Source organism: Triticum aestivum, chromosome 7B (genome assembly GCF_018294505.1).
Source record: "Triticum aestivum cultivar Chinese Spring chromosome 7B, IWGSC CS RefSeq v2.1, whole genome shotgun sequence".
Taxonomy (NCBI): domain Eukaryota; kingdom Viridiplantae; phylum Streptophyta; class Magnoliopsida; order Poales; family Poaceae; genus Triticum; species Triticum aestivum.
In genome coordinates, this window is record NC_057813.1 from 216,231,192 (window position 1) to 216,248,254 (window position 17,063).

Below are 17,063 nucleotides of genomic sequence, written 5' to 3' on the forward strand. Positions count from 1 at the left end.
ATTGGTTATCGCAGTGTTCCATTCTTTTTGCACTTGTTCCTTCATTTTTCATTTTTTTTTCCTTTTTTCTTTTGTTTCTTTTTTTCTTTTGTTCGTTTTTATTTGTTTATTTTGGCTTTCATTATAATTTTTTTGTATACATCATGCTATTTTTAATATATGTTTAACATTTTTTATATACGAGTTCAACATTTCTTAATACATGGTAAACATTTTTTATGTACACATTTTTGAAATATAGATAATTGTTTTTTCAAATATGGGATTAATTTCTGTGTGTAAACTTGGAGTATATTTTTTTATAAACATTTTAAATTTTTTGAGTTCTTGATTAACATTTTTCAAATAAATGACTGACATATTAAATAAATCATGAACATTTTTCTGTACACATTTAACATATTTTTAATGCTTGATCAATATTTTTCAAATACCTGTATAACATTTTTTGAATTGATTGATTAACATTTTCTAAATACATGATCAACTTTTTCACACAAATTATGTTAAATATATATATTTGATACATGGGAAAAATTTTCTTTATACACATTTAATATTTTTCAAATGCTTGGTTAACTTGTTCTTAATACATGGTCAGCATGTTTTCTATACACATTTTTTAAATACAAGATTGACAATCTTGAATACATTGTCACCATTTCTTTCTATATATATTTTAACATTTAGAAATGATTGACTAACATTTTGCACATCCAAGTTGATGTTTTTAAGAATTGGTCAACATTTTTCTATACAGATTTAACATTTTTGAATGGCTTGATTTAGATTTTTCAAATACTTGTTTACATTTTTTTCAAATGCTTGATAAACATTTTTTAAAATGCACGATCAATTTTTTCCCATATATCATACATTTTTTGTATAAAAAATCATATACATGAGAAACATTTTCTTTATACACATTTAACATTTTTAAAATACTTGGTGACCATTTTTCTCTATTGTTTTATGTAATGTTTTTTGTAATATATTTCTAGAATATTTACAAGTAGAAATGAAAATTAAAAAATAAGAAAAACGTGAAAAAACAAAAAACAAGGGCTTGCCCTCCAGCTTCAGTAGGACGGCCCATTTAGCAAGGAGCATGGTGTGAGAGCACACTGGTCTCGCTATAAGCCAGACATATGGCTGACCATTTTTTTAAACAAGTCTCGTGTGCAACTAAACATTAGCGGACTGCATCACCTGTGATTTTCTAAAGCTTGGGAAGCTTATGTGAATAGGAGTAAGCATCAACTCATTTCCTATTTGGTGCCCTCAGCCACGGTTACAGGTCACTCTACAAACCGGTGCACACCCCCTCTGGTTGGCCCATTTACGTCCTTTTTGATGTTTGTCTTTTTTCGTTTCTTCAAACATCAAAAAATGGCCGTACGCGGGGACTAGATCTCTAAACCTAGCGGTACTGAACACATGATAACCACTTGGGACACCACAACTTGCATGCTTCTTTTAGGAGTAATACTGCCTTTAATTAACCGACATAGCTCGGAATGTCATCCGAGATTACAACCAACACAAAGTCATGGGGAACACCCCACCAAATCTTACAAAGTTCATCACCCACACCTACTCTAGCTAATTTATGTGCAACAACATTCGCCAAACGACTAACTCCAGAAATTTTAAACTCATTTCTTGTATGCAGAAGTCCTTTAATCTCCTGGATCCAAGGACCAGTCACCGAGTAGATCATCTCCGGTTGATTGAGCATGTGCACCACTGCTTTACTATCCAGCTTAATATGCACCTTTTCAGCATTCATCTCTATAGCTAATTTAACAGCCTCCCTACAAGCAAGAACCTCAGCCGCTTCAGGATCAACAATTCCTAGGAACCAAGCACAAGTGCCCCCCATGAACGCACCAGTGTGGTCACGGGCAACAGCACGACCACCTGCCTTCGCTCCCACTCTGGAAGTAGCCCCATCACAGTTGAATTTAATCCATCCTTCCTCAGGCACAACCCACCTCTGAACCTGTTTCTCTTGGTAGAAGGGACTTGTGGTATATGAGCCTCCTTCCATTCCTGCATATGGCGTGCTACAGACTCCATAACATCATATGGTGTTGCAATCCTCTTACCATCCCTTGCTTCATTCCGAGCTAACCATAATCTGTACGTTGCCTGAATCATAGTTGCCCGCTCATCATCCGACGCCCCAGCGAACCAGCTTAGGAGCCAGCGAGCAAAATCGCCATGAGTGGTCATTCTGTCCGGAGGAGAATCGAGCACAACACCCTTCTCAGAGCGAAACAGCTGCTAGAAGAGAGTTGCGTGCGGGCATGCCCAGAATCTATGAATCACTGTTTCCTCTCTCCCACAAGTAACACAGAAAACACCTGGCTTGATGCGTCGACGGTGCAGCTCGGCACCAACAGCAAGCCCGTTTTCGATCATCCTCAACATATGGATTTTTGCTTTACTTGGAGCATTAGCATCCCACAGAGCCATATGCCCCTTATCAGGGGCGGAGCCAGGGGGGACGAGCAGGGGCCTGGCCCCCCCAACAATCAACAATTTTAGTAGGAGCAATGAGTAATTACCAACGAGATTCGATCAATATATGTACTCGGCCCCCCCTATACTCCAATCCTGGCTCCGCCACTGCCCCTTATGCCGCTGAACAGTACTTGAAGGTTCTGGCTGCCTCGTTCTGCATTTTTTCATTGACATACAGAGGTGATACACATATCTTAAAGAAAACAACCCATTCCTAGTATAGTTCCAAGCCACAAAATCTTCAGTACCCGGTCCTCCAATCACAATTTGCTTAATGTCCACTGCATCAGTGGCTGTAAACATAGTATCAATCTTTTCCCAGTCCCAAGCATCTCCTTCCACATTAAGTAGGTGAGCGACCTTAGTCACCCCCATAGTGAACTCCTGGCCCACGGGCCGAAGAGACCCATATCTAGGAATCCATTTGTTGTGATGAATGTTGACTCGGGATCCGTCTCCTATCCTCCATACTAAACCCTCTCTTAAAAGATCTCGACCATGTAATATACTTCCAAAAGTGAAGGACACATTTGATGGGCATGTGGCCGACAAGATTGAGTCCTCCTTAAAATAACGTGCTTTGAGTCCTCTAGAGCAAAGAGAGGTTGGTGTAGAGAGGATCCTCCAAGCCTGTTTTGCAAGAAGAGCTTGATTAAATGCTTCCGGGTCCCAAAAGCCCATTCCCCCGTCTCTCTTTGCCGCACACATCTTGTCCCAAGAGACCCAATGTACCTTCCTTTCACCATTCATTGCACCCCACCAGAATTTCAAGGAGATCGAAGTCAGGTTCCGACACATTTTCTTTGTGAGGTGAAAACAATTCATGGTGAAATTGGTATAGCTTGCAAACTAGATTTGATCAGAACCTCTCGAGCTTTCTTTGAGAGACCTTGGCCCTTCCAACCGGCCACTTTCCCTTTAGAACTCTCCGTCACATATTTGAAAGAACCATCCTTTGACCTCCCAACCTGTGTGGGGAGACCTAGGTACTTCTCATTTAGAGCCTCAGAATCAACACTCAAGACATGCTTCAAATGGCCTTTCCTCTCTTCTGAGCATACCCTACCAAAGAAAATAGAAGATTTCTGAAGATTTACTTTTTGACTAGAGGCCTCCTCATACCTAACCAAGATGTTTTTAAGAGCCTGCATGCTTTTCTCTGACCCTTCCAGAAAGACAATACTATCATCGGCAAAGAGTAAGTGTGTCACATGAGGGCCTGCGCCCCCAAATGAAACACCCTTGATCTGATTATTTTCCCGAGTCTTTCTCAGTAAAGCATAAAATCCCTCGACACAAAACAGGAACAAGTAAGGAGATAGGGGATCCCCCTGCCGAAGGCCACGCGAAGGAATGAAACTCCTAGAAAGCCCACCATTAAGTTTAACTCTGAAGCTTGCTGTGGTGACGCATCTCATGACCATTTCAATCTATTGAGGATCAAACCCCATTTGATTCATCATTTGTGCAAGGAAGGCCCACTCCACCCTGTCATATGCTTTCATCATGTCCAACTTGACAGCACACAAACTCTTCTTCCTCTTCCTCATTCAAATAGCATGCACACACTCATAGTCTACCAAAACATTATCTATGATGAGCGTACCCGGAACAAAAGCACTTTGCTCTTCCGATATCAAAACTGGTAGGATAGCCTTCAATCTATTGGCAAGAACTTTTGTGGCGATCTTGTACAACATATTACAAAGGCTAACTGGCCTAAATTGGGACATCAACTCTGGAGAGTTTACCTTCGGTATCATAACGATAATAGTCGAATTAAAAGTCTCCATAGTGGCAGCCCCCAACAAGAAATCTCGAACAGCCGAACACACGTCATTTTTGACCAAAGACCAGTGCCTTTGGTAAAACATCGCCGGAAGGCCGTCCGGACCCGACGATTTTGTTGGACCCATTTGGAATAGGGCGGCCTCGATCTCCTCATCAACAAAAGGCGCAGTAAGTTTCAAATTCATATCCGCTGACACTGCCAGTGCAATGTTCTCCAGGAGATCATGTGCCCCAACTGAACCCTCGGAAGTGAATAAGTTTTCATAGAAATTGGCCGCCAGATTGCGCATGTCCTCATCAACCACACACCTACTTCCATCCTCCTGCACCAGAGCTCTAACAGTATTCTTACTCTTGCGACGCGTTGCTTGATTTTGAAAAATACTTCCTGTTTTGATCCCCCGCTGAGGGAGTCCTGGATTAGGGGGTATCCGGACAGCCGGACTATATATTTTGGCCGGACTGTTGGACCGTGAAGATACAAGACTCATGACTTCGTCCCGTGTCCGGATGGGACTCCCCTTTGCGTGGAAGACAAGCTTGGCGATTCGGATGTTAGATCTCCTTCTTTGTAACCGACTCCGTGTAACCCTAGCCTCCTCCGGTGTCTATATAAACCGGAGGGTTTAGTCCGTAGGACAAGAACAATCATAACCATCATAGGCTAGCTTCTAGGGTTTAGCCTCTACAATCTCGTGGTAGATCAACTCTTGTAATACTCATATCATCAAGTTCAATCAAGCAGGAAGTAGGGTTTTACCTCCATCGAGAGGGCCCGAACCTGGGTAAAACATCGTGTCCCCTGCCTCTTGTTACTATTAGCCTTAGACGCACAGATCGGGACCCCCTACCCGAGATCCGCCGGTTTTGACACCAACATTGGTGCTTTCGTTGAGAGTTCCTCTGTGTCATCGCTGCAAGGCTCGATGGCTCCTTCAATCATCAACAACAATGCAGTCCAGGGTGAGACTTTTCTCCCCGAACAGATCTTCGTGTTCGGCGGCTTCACACTGGGGGCCAATTCGCTTGGCCATCTGGAGCAGATCCACAGCTACGCCCCTGGCCATCAGGTCAGGTTCGGAAACTTGAACTACACGGCCGATATCCACGGAGATTTGATCTTCGACGGATTCGGGCCTACGCCAGGAGCGCCGAATAGTCACGACGAGCACGGCTTAGACCTGCCGTCAGACAATACTCGGGATGTCGCACCCGCAAGAGCCCCGGGCCTAAATCCGAGGCAGATCGCGTCGTCCGAGGACGGGTGGATGGACCCCGCCCCGGAGGCCGCATACTCATCGGCGGTAGAGCCGAACACGGACTCCATCCCCAAGGAAGTCTGTGTCATTGGACCCCCGGACTTGTATCCGGCTGTAGGTTCCAGACCGTGTGCCCCCAAGCCCGCCGAATCTGGTTGGGCTCCAGTAATGGAGTTCACCACTGCGGATATCTTCCGGCACTCGCCTTTTGGCGACATACTGAATTCATTAAAGTCTCTCTCGTTGTCAGGAGACTCTTGGCCGAACTATGTCCGGCTCGAGTGGGAAGCAGGTGACGAGGAAATTCGTTGCCCACCCACCACCCACTTCATTGCCACTGTCGACGATTTGACCAACGTGCTTGACTACGACTCCGAAGACATCTACGGTATGTACGACGATGAAGGAGAAGAACGACAACCACCGCCCACCGGGCGCTGGACAGCCACCTCCTCGTATGATATATATACGGTGGACACTCCTAAAGAAACCAATGGCGATGAGGCAATAGAGGATAACACCTCAAGGAAGAAATCAAAGCATGGGCGTAATCGGCGCCGCTCTAAGCCCCACCACAGCAATACTGGCACAGGAGACGAAAACAATCTAGATGGTGCCGAAGACGAATACAATCCCGATCAGCCTGCCTTCGAGCAGGCCGGACAGGAAGACGGGCAGATTAGCCCAGATGAACAGACAACGAACGGATACTCAAAGGAGGACAACCACATGCCTCCCTCCGAAGACGAGGTGAGCCTCGGCGACAATGAATTCGGCGTGCCTGAGGATCCCGTAGAGCAGGTTCGCTTCCAGCGACGGCTTATGGCCACTGCAAGAAGCCTGAAAAAGAAGCAGCAACCGCTCCAAGCTGACCAAGATCTGCTCACAGACAGATGGACTAAGGTCCTGGCAGCCGAGGAATACGGACTTGACCGCTCCACCAAAGGGTACCCAAAGCACAATTCGCTACCTCAACTTGAGAAGGAGGCCCTAAAGCCCACACCCCGACGCCAATACATCACGGTCCGGGGCAATACGCAGGAAATGCGAGGCAGCATCCATAAACCACGACGCAACAGATATAAGCACCACAAAAAATAATGGTGACGCCCAAGACACGACAGTCGGTGCCGGATTCCGCGGCTCCCAGTCCGGTCAGCGGAAAGAGAACAATACAAGCCCGTCCGGCCCGGGCCGCATACTCGACCAATCATGTCAAATTCATGGTACCCCTAGAATGGCAGCCAATCATATCAATAGAGAAGGCCGGATCTTCAAAACAAAACGGCCGGTCGCACGCCAGAAACAATAAAAAGGGGTCTCAAAGCTATGAAGACAACGAGGAGCCCATACCATTAAACATTATGAGGTAAAAGAAAAATCCTCCGCAAACCAACAAGGGAATGAATGTGTACTCCTCAGGACAATTCCAGCCGATCATCTCCGATCACACAGACCGTCCAGCCAATCTGAACCATGGCAATTCAATCAAACTTACCATTGACCCAACAGTTGGTGGGTTCCACCTCACAGGAACCCCTATGGGCATAAACAACAGCTCAAACTTGCTGCGCCAAGACACACTTCACCAGATAGGTATTGATCGCTCGAGGATCAAACCCACTAAAAACATCTTCTCAAAGATGTCGTTCCAGGTGTAAAGGCCAAGTCTTACAGGCCCACCACCCTGGAGGTTGTCTTCGGATCACCAAACAAACACCATACCGAAGAGTAAGTCTTCGTCATTGTCCCCTTATATAGTAACTACTATATACTACCGGGACGAACCGCGTTGGCTCGACTCAACGTGGTACCATATCACGCCAAACCCACGTGACATGGTCACAATTATGGGCAAGGCCGAACTCCACCCCGAGATTGGAAAGTATACTGCCGCTGAGGTAGCGAGTTGTGCTCTTCTATCGAACTTCGATTCGATAGCCAACCCCCCGGACACCAACAGAGGAGTCTGAGCTACTTTACGGCATGATAGCCCGGCTCGACCAGGCTTTGATTAAGCACCCGTGGTTCAACCACCCTATGACACGCAAACGCCTCTAAGCATTTTTCTTTACATGCTCACTTTTGCGCAGAACAGGACTGGCGACATGGAATCAGCTCGGACGCACAGAGAGGGAATACACAAGTATTCCCCAAGAAGACAATCCAGATACACTTCGGATCCGCACAAAACTTCCTCCCGTCCGGCCGCAACAGGTTCCGCCAGTATACCTCCTTTCATAGCATAAACCACACTTATACGGATAGGCGTGTCACGCCACTACAACATGTAGAACTACATGACACTTACCGGCCGTCATTCCGCATTGACGCCTTTTTTGTCATAACGACACTCGCACATAGTGTCATGCCCCACTATGCCAGGGGCTTCATTGTCCTCATAATATGGCAACAAAGTCCGGCCACCCTCTCGGTCGCTCGGCACACCGAACTTATAGCACTATATGCATCAGCTCCGAATCATGTCTTGGGTCATTAGTTGGGTTTGCCCGGCTCCCATGTTTTGGTACCTTACGTTCCGCTCCATCGGCTAAGGTAGCGCTGGGAGAACTACTGCGATTGTGACCCGGTTCTTACGGACGAGCACCTCAGTAGAGAAAGCCGAAAACTGACTGTCATGATACAGCGAGAGCTGGTCAGCTATTCGAGAGGTTGTAAAATCTTTAAAGATTTATTCCGCATAATGCCATAATAAATGCAGAGTGCGACGGATCGGTCTTCCGATCAGGCGCTGTTAGAGCCCCTCGTACGGTCTTCCAAACACCAGGGGCTGCGCCTACCATACTCGAATTCCTATGGCTAAGTGAGAGTGATAAAGCCCTATAGTCTGATTGCCTGGTTCGCTGTGATGAACACCTCCTTCAAGGACCCAAAAATGGGATAAAGAGTGTTCAGGTATGTCCCGAACACCCCCGTACTTTCTACGTGGGGGCAGAAGCCGACGACTAGTCAACTCTCAGGATTCATATATACTAAACGGCCGCACAGGAAGAAAAACCTTTCATATAACAGGCAATAAATAATAACAGTGCCAGTACCCCGCATTACAAAGGACAGCATGACAGCCTTCAAGGAAATATAGTGTCTTTGGTGCATTGTTCCGCCACAAGGCGGGCTCCTTTCAGGACACCATCATAATATAATTCGGGCTTGCGGTGCTCCTTACCCTCCGGTGGTCCCTAAGTCATTAGCTTTTCAGGATCAAGCTTCCCCCAGTGCACCTTCGCACGGGCAAATACCATGCGGGCACCTTCTATACAGACCGACCTCTTAATGACTTCGAGCCGAGGGCAAGCACCAATAATCCGCTTCACGAGTCTGAAGTAACTGCTTGGAATTGGCTCAGCGGGCCACAACTGGACAACTAAGTCCTTCATGGCTTGTTCGGCCGCCTGGTGCAGTTCAATCAGCTGCTTCAGCTGATCGACAAAGGGCACCGGATAATTCGGCGCCAAATACTGCGACCAGAAATGCTTCTCCGCAGACTTCTTCTCTTCAGCCCAGTAGAATTGGGCAGCATCAGATATGCTGCGTGGCAGGTCTGCAAACGCTCCTGGGGAAACAAGAATTCATCTTGTCGCTTAGAGTTTCTCCTATTACTATATAAAAATCGCTTTGAGTAAAAAAGCTTTACCAGCCGCAATCCTCCTTGCCTCCTGAATGTCCTTCAGAGCACCTCGGGCTTCCTCCCGAGCATCTTTTGCGGCTTGGAGAGCTTGGGCGAGTTTGGATTCTTTCACTGCTAGACCCTGCTCCAAGGTCTCGCTTTTCTTCACGGCCTCCTGGAGCTCTCGCTCAGCTTCAATGACCCTAGCCTCGTGCTTCTCGTGAAGAGCCTGCTCTGCGGCGGCCTTCTTGTCGGCTTCGGCCAAAGCCTTCTTCAGTGCCTCAATTTTGGCATTTTCTCCTAGAGCACACAATACAAATATTTTCATCAGGCACAACTACTCATTTGTGCTTAACTTATCAAAAGGTTTCGACATACCTTGCTTGTACTCCAACTGCTTCTTCACTCGGCCAAGTTCTTCTTCGGCCCGTTCCAGACTCTGCTTTAGTCCAGACACCTCCGCAGTATGAGAGGCGATCGTCGCTACAAACGCCTGTTTTCAAACAAAAGAGATATATGTCATTAACTGAGTCTCCTGCGAAGAGAAAATTTGATCCCCTGTCCGGCTCTCTCTCTTTCACCGGACAGTGCAGGGGCTACCGTTCATACTATGACAATCTTCAAAGGTTTCTAAAAACATACCCCAAAGCCTTTTATAAGGCTAATGCAGGATTCATTCAGTCCGCTCTCAGCGGACTGAATCTTTTCAATCACCGCACCCATAAGGGCGCGATGTTCATCGACGATGGATGCATTCTTTAGCGCTGTCGATAGGCCGCCCTGTAGCTCTGCTTGGACAGAGGTTGCCGACGGAGCGGGCTTGCCTCTTTCCATCAAGGGGGGCTGCCTGCCTGATCCTGGAGCTTCAAAGGTCTCCAGGACCGTGTCTGGCTGCATGCCGAATCTAAAATCGCCCCCACCGTCGACGTTCACGGGAACCGTTGCTCCCGTGTATCTGGCCCCAGAGGCGTGCCCTCCCTGGTCTGGGTCCTGCTGAGACGACACCTTGGTGTCACGCCCAAGCTTCGGGGAAGGGGCCTCCGGAGGCGTCTCGCTCTCCAGGGCATCTGAGCTCAGTGAATCCTCTGATGAGGACAGTTCGGTGCGAGACCTCACCAGGCTGCACAAAGTATGGCGCAAGTTAAAATACTGCACCTTAGTAATCCTGGGCACTCAGGCGTGTTCGGATTTCGTGTACTCACGATTTTACCAGGGGCTGGGCCCTGGGATCCCACTCCGGGGTACTATTGGTAGCCGTGGTGGACACCTCTGGAAGGGGATTTTTCCCCTCTTCGACGATTCGGCCTCCAAGGATGAGGAGGCCGTCCTTTTCTTCCCTCCCCCCATGGAGGAATCATCTTCTTCCTCCTCCTCTTTGTCTTCGGAGGAAGGATGGGCGCAGGAATCTTTGAATTTTGTGTCCAAAGCACCACGGCAACGGAGGCCGCTTCGGGTCTCCTTGGCCTTCTTGGAGGCCTCTTTCTTCGGCGCCTTGTAAGGCGCTGGGACCATCATCTTCGTCAGAAGAGGTCCTGCCGGTTCCTCTGGCAGCGGGGCCGGACAGTGTATCCGCTCCACCTTCTTCGTCCATTCCTGGGATAATTGCGGAAAGCATGATAAAGCGTCTCCCTCGGGATATGCCAGCTAAACATGGATAGACAGAACATAGTGATAATTTACCGGACTTGCGGAGCGGGACGGTTGATACCTGCGGTCCTCGGCAGAACCCGGCCACGGTTTGCCGGACTTAAAGAGCACCTTCTAGATATCCTTGTGTGAGGAGCCATAGAGTTCCCACAGGGTCTGGTGCTCGGCCGGGTCATATTCCCACAAATTACAGGCCCGGTGCTGGCAAGGGAGAACCAGGCGAACTAACATCACCTGGACTACATTGACGAGTTTGACATCCTTGTCTACCACGCCCTTGACGCGTGTTTGGAGCATCGACAACTCGTTGCATGAGGACTAGTTCAGGCCCTTCTTGGTCCAGGACGTGAGCCACAGGGGGGCTCCGGATCTGAATTCAGGAGCAGCGACCCACTTTTTGCCGCGCGGCTCAGTGATGTAGAACCACTGCTACTGCCACTCCTTGACGGAATCATTGAAGGTGCCTGTGGGCCATGTGACCTTAGGCATCTTTCTCACCATGGCGCCGCCGCACTCGGCGTGCTCGCCGTTCACCACCTTGGGCTTCACATTGAAGATCTTCAGCCATAAGCCAAAGTGGGGCGAAATACGGAGAAAGGCCTCACACACGACGATAAATGTCGAGATGTTAAGGAAAGAATTAGGGGACAGATCGTGAAAATCAATCCCGTAATAATACATGATGCCATGAACAAATGGGTGAAGGGGAAACCCGAGCCCGCAGACGAAATGAGGAAGAAACATGACCCTCTCGTGAGGCTCCGGATTAGGGACGATCTGTCCCGCCGTCGGAAGACGGTGGCCGATTTTCTTGGCTAGATACCCGGCCTCTCAAAGTTTTTTGATATCCTTCTCCTGTATGGTAGAGGCCATCCATTTGCCTCCTGCTCCGGATCCGGACATCTTCGGAGAACCTCTTTTTGGTTGAGAAGACTAATGCTTGGGCGCTAGGGCTCGAGCGAAGGGGAATGGACGAGCGGAAATAAAAGGCGTGGGTAAAGAAGAAGAGGTCTTATCTCTTTATAAGAGGCCATAAAAACTTTTCCTCCCCACTTGCCTGATGGAACCCGCTCATTCCCCACTCATCGCGATTGGCGGTACGGTTGGGCTACCCGCGCCTGTATTGATGAAAGTCCCATGATAAGGGGAACATGATCTCTGCTTCGACGAGACATGCCGGGGAAACCGCCTCGCTATATGCGCAGTAGCTGGTTGGGAAAATGGCTCGAATAATGACTCGGCCATGGTGTGATGACACATTATCTAAAATCGTTGGCAGATTAGATTTGCAAAGTGTTATGCTCTCTACGGTGGTGTGTGGAAATTATCTTACAGAGCCGGACACGAGCCTTAATCTACTTTGGAGTATTCGGAGATGGAACCCGCCTTGCAATGCCGAAGACAATCTGCGCACCGGACTCATCGTCATTGAAGCCTGGTTCAGGGGCTAATGAGGGAGTCCTAGATTAGGGGGTATCCGGACAGCTGGACTATATACTTTGGCCAGACTGTTGGACCGTGAAGATACAAGACTCAAGACTTCGTCCCGTGTCCGGATGGGACCCCCCTTTGCATGGAAGACAAGCTTGGCGATCCGGATGTTAGATCTCCTTCTTTGTAACCGACTCTGTGTAATCCTAGCCTCCTCCGGTGTCTATATAAACCGGAGGGTTTAGTCCGTAGGACAAGAACAATCATAATCATCATAGGCTAGCTTCTAGGGTTTAGCCTCTATGATCTCGTGGTAGATCAACTCTTGTAATACTCATATCATCAAGTTCAATCAAGCAGGAAGTAGGGTTTTACCTCCATCGAGAGGGCCCGAACCTGGGTAAAACATCGTGTCCCCTGCCTCCTGTTACCATTAGCCTTAGACGCACAGATCAGGACCCCCTACCCAAGATCCGCCGGTTTTGACACCGACACCCGCCAACAGCCAGTCCACACGAGATCTTTGTCTATACATAATCTCTTCTCTATCATAAACCTCCCTCAGTTGTTCCTCTATATCCCAGACCTCCAGTGAGAGATCGGTAGCAGTTGCCCGAGTCCTTGCCTCAACAAGTTGGGATTTCAGTGAAGCAATCTTGCGTCGAATGGAACCAAACACTTCTCGAGCCCAGCTCTGCATACTCCCAGCCATAGCACTTAGCTTATCCCAAACTGCAATAAGGTTTTGAGCTCCCGATCCAGCAGCCTCCCACACCTTGGGTATCATGGAATCACAACTTGCATGCTTACCTACTGTGTTTTTTATCCTGGTTGTATGTCAATTTGTAACACTAAAAACAGACTTTGGTTTTTCTTTTTTCTTTGGCCCATTTTCTTCAGTTTTACTCTGTTTTTTATTTTAGTTTCTTTTTCTTTTTAATATTTTAAATGTGTGAACTTTTTTCAAATTTCATGTGCTTTTTAAAAATGTGTGAACTTTGTTTAGTTCTTTTGCTAACATTTTAGTGAACTTCTTTAAACCCGTAAAATGTTTTCAGTTTTTTACAATTTTTAGTGAACTTTTCCCCCCAAAATCAATGAACATTTTTTTCAAAGTCGATGAACTTTTATCAAGTCCGAGATTGTTTTTCAAAATCCACGACCTTTTTCAAACGTTTGTCAACCTTTTCCAATTTGATGAACCTTTTTGGAAATCACTTTTTTTTCAATTGCATTAACTTTTCTCAAATTTGTGTACTGTTTATGAATTTGTGAACTTTTTTGAAATAGGCAATTTTTTAAAATTTGCAAACTTGAAATAAGTCAACGGTCAATTCGATTCAATGGGTTAGGTTGAAGGTTACACATTTAGTTAAAATACAAGAATTTAAGCAAAAAGAGAGCATCATATAGCATGTAAATGGTAATTTAAGTCTAACACACTTCCTATGTATATGCATTTCATAATTAAACGAATTATCAAACCAAGCAATATTTAGCATAATGCAAGAAAGAAGGGCGAAACATAACAATATAAACATCAAGAGCGGTAATTGCGTAACATGAAGATTTTTATAACCGTACTTTCCTCTCTCAAAATAATTACATGTAGGATCACAATCAAATTCAATAACATAGCTATCATATAAAATATTATCTTCATGATTCACATGCATACAGGTTTTATAATCTTTGAAGATAACGAGATTAACATCAACTAAAGTCATGACCTCTTCAAACCCACTTTTATAAAAAATCATAAGAATGATTTTTCTTTGAAATAGCGGGATTTTCTAAAGTTGACACTCTTCCAAACCCATTTTTAATACTAATAGCATCATGATCGTCACCCCAATCATGATCATTAGCACACTTGACTTTCGTGGAATTTATACCAACAACATTGGACATTGCAATAATGCTTTTCATTCAATAAATGTATTCCAATAGCTTTTTATTTTATCACTTCTTCATTGTTAGCTATTGGTTTACAATAAACAACAAGTTTAAAAATATTAGCAAGTGGACGAGGATTCATATATCTCTTTGCTTTCTTTTTAATTTATCGAGTCAACGTGATAGCAACAAAAGCAAAGATAGTACACAAGGTATTTTGGTATTTTTGATTTTTTTAACAGAAAATAATAATACCAAATAAAAAGTAGAATAAGTAAGTGATAATATATATGTAGGGACCTTGAGTTGTTTGATGAATTTCCCCGACAACGGCGCCAGAAATTCTTTCTGCTACCTGTGAGCTGTGTTGGGATTTTCCCCGAAGAGGAAGGGAGAATCAATATAGTAGCGGATAGTATTTTCCTCAGTAGAGAACCAAGGTTTATCAAATCAATAGGAGATCCACGCAAACAACCATCGACAGTACCTACACACACAGGAGCAAATACTTGCATCCAACGTGGGTAAGAGGGTTGTTAATCACCTTGTACTCGTTAATTGCAAGGATCAAATCTGATAGTAGTAGATAGATAAATTGCAAAGAAAATAAAAGTAAAAAAATTGCAGCAAGGTATTTTTGATTTTAGCAATATGATTAAAATAGATTTATGGGTCATAGTTTTTACTAGAGGCATCTCTCTCATAAAAATAGCATACGGTGGGTAGACAAATTACTGTTGGGCAACTGATAGAAAAGTGCGTAGTTATGACCTTATTCATGTCATGATCATGTACATAGGCATTACATCCGTGACAAGTAAACCAACTCCTGCCTGCATCTATTACTACTACTACTACTACTCCACTTAGTGAGCGCTTCTATGCTTGCCTCTCTACGTATTAAGTTCATGACAAACAGAGTAATGCATGAAGTATGATGACATAATGTAGACATAATAAAACCAAGCAATGTGATTGAACCCTGTCATTTTCCCCTTAGAAGAAATAGTACAAATACGTGCCTCACTACCCCTGTGACTGGGTGACGACACCGCAAGATTGAACCTACTACTATGCACCTCTTCCACTAAAGACCTACTCATCAACTTGGCCAAAGAAAACTCATAGATCCGAAAGCATTACATAGCTATAATAGTCATACACCATGAAGTTCAAAAAAGACTCAATTACTTTCAATGAATCTGATTATAAACCCACAATTTTGCGGATCACAACAAACGCCCGCAAAAGAAGATTACAATGAATAGAACTCCGAAGAGAACATTATATTGAAGACCAGAGAGAGAGAGAGAGAGGGAGAGAGAGAGAGAGATCTAGCTAATCATTATTGACCCATAGGTCCCGTGGGAACTACTCACACATCATCGGAGATGCAACAAGATTGATGTAGAAGCCTTCCGTGCTTGATTTCCCCTTCGGCAGAGTACCGGCGAAGGGCTCTAGATGGGATCATGAAAGAACAGAGACTTGCGGCGGTGGAAAAAATGTTTCGGCGGATGCTCCGGGGGTGTTCCAATATTAGAGAATTTATGGCACTGGAATTAGGTCTGACGGAGCCACATGGGGGCCACAAGACATTAGGGTGCACCCTGTTGTCTTGTCGTCTCCTCATAGATCTTTTGGTCCTCCCCGAAGCTTCTAGGGCCTCTTATGTCAATAAAAAATTGTCAAAAAGTTTCATCATATTTGGACTCCGTTTGGTATAGATTTTCTATAAAACCAAAAAAAGGTGAAAGTGCGTTATATCGACTACAGGGGGGGGGGATAGGCGATTTTTACAAATTCATCACTAAGGAACTTCTAGGTGAAGAAATTCCTAACCAATGACACACTAGCAGTGGAATAAATACTCAGGTATAAGCATAACAGAGCAACAACATAGTCATCATGATGATATGAAAACAAGCACAGAGTATGGATAGCGTGAAAATAGGATAAGCAGGCTGAAGACTATGTGACTGAAGAAATTGGATTGAGGAAATAGAGAAAGTCTTCAGTCAAAGTCTTCAAACAGTAATGATCAGGTTCATCAACACATGAATGAGGAAATGAAAGGGTTGAGGAAATAGAACCAGTTGGCTTGGTGAAGATAATGATTTGGTGGACCAGTTCCAACTGCTGTGACAGTTGTACGTCTGGTTGGAGCGGTTGAGTATTTAAACTCGAGGTCACACAGTCCCGGACACATAGTCCTCACCGTATTCTCCTTGAGCTAAAGTCACACAGACCTCGCCCAACACTCGTGGTAAGTCTTCACATGTAACTTCCAAACCTTCATAGACTTGGTCACTCGGCGATCCACAATTCCTCTTGGATGCTTAGACCATGACGCCTAACCGTCTGGAGGATACACAGTCCTCAAAGGTAACAAGCATCAGTTCCACACAGGAACAATCTCTTCAGTGATGCTCAATCACTTTGGTTTTGTAGGTGTTTGGGTTTGGGTTTTGGGTTTTCCTCACTTGATGATTTTCGCTCAAAGTCCTCGGAGGATGGGATGCTCTCAATTACAAGTGCCAGTTTCTCACGGATCATCCAACCAGCTAGTGGTTGTAGGGGGCGGCTATTTATAGCCTAGGGAGCAGCCCGACATGATAAGACATAAATGCCCTTCAATGATATGACCGTCGTTGAAGGAATGATTTTCTTCATCAGATCCGCTTGGGATCTTGTAGTCTTCTCCAAAGGGAACAATTTCCTTTGATGACATGGAGGAAATTGGGACAACATCAATTGGATGTTCAAGTGAGCTGGTCATTGGTTTCATTTTCTTCGCAGCCAAAGAATTTGACGCAGCTGATGCCTTCCTTTTCTTCACTGCAGCTCGCTCTGCAGCCTTGGTTTTCTTCAATTCATAAGCAGAT